Here is an 808-nt window from a genome sequence, read left to right on the forward strand (position 1 = left end):
CACAGGAGGATATTTCCCTCATATCTGTGCCAATTTGTTTTAGGATTTAGGTGCATGCAGATAAATGATAGGGAAAACGTACTGGGTCGGAACAGTCTCCAGAAGAAATGAGCAGCCTAAGGAGTCACGTAACAAGGAGGAAAGTGACCCACAGCAGACGTGTTTTCCAGAGGGAAGCTCACTGACAAGCTTTCCTGAACGTGCAAGGCAAAAACACTCTCGATGCTTTCCGCCCTGGGAATTCCAGGACAGAATCTGACCCTGCTCGTGGCTACCGGTTCCAAGAAGGCGCTGACCCAGGAAGGGGGTGCTCCAGTGGCTGCAGAGAGCCCAGGAAGAATTGCAGGAGAGGACCAGGGCCGATTCCAACTCACTGGGGACCCTCAGGCCTACAGCCGCTCTCTGAGCATTGCCTCTAGAGGCAAATTAAGGAGGCACCAGGCCGTATTTCTTTCCAGTGGAGAGAGGATGTCGAGCAAAACGCAGTTTCTGTGGTGGGAGGCTGTTCCTGAGCTCACCTGTCACAGGTGAGGTAAATGCCCAGAAAAGCGGATTTTCTCCTCGTCCCAGACCCTCAGCGCTTTCCCTTCCCTGGCCCCGACCCGCACCCCTGAGGTCCGGGTCCCAGAGGTGCTGCCAGCCGGGGACCCTGGACACGGGACCTGCAGTGTACCATGGGCCCCCGAGAAGGGGACCCCACACACTTCTGCTGGAAAGGAGCTGATAGGACTTTACAGCCCCAGGAGGCTCTGGTGCTCAGTACTCGCCTCGCCCCACAGCAGGGCACCGTCCGGCCCTGCCGGGTGAC

This window comes from Fukomys damarensis, unplaced genomic scaffold (assembly GCF_012274545.1).
Source record: "Fukomys damarensis isolate Sample0158 unplaced genomic scaffold, DMR_v1.0_HiC HiC_scaffold_19, whole genome shotgun sequence".
Lineage (NCBI taxonomy): Eukaryota > Metazoa > Chordata > Mammalia > Rodentia > Bathyergidae > Fukomys > Fukomys damarensis.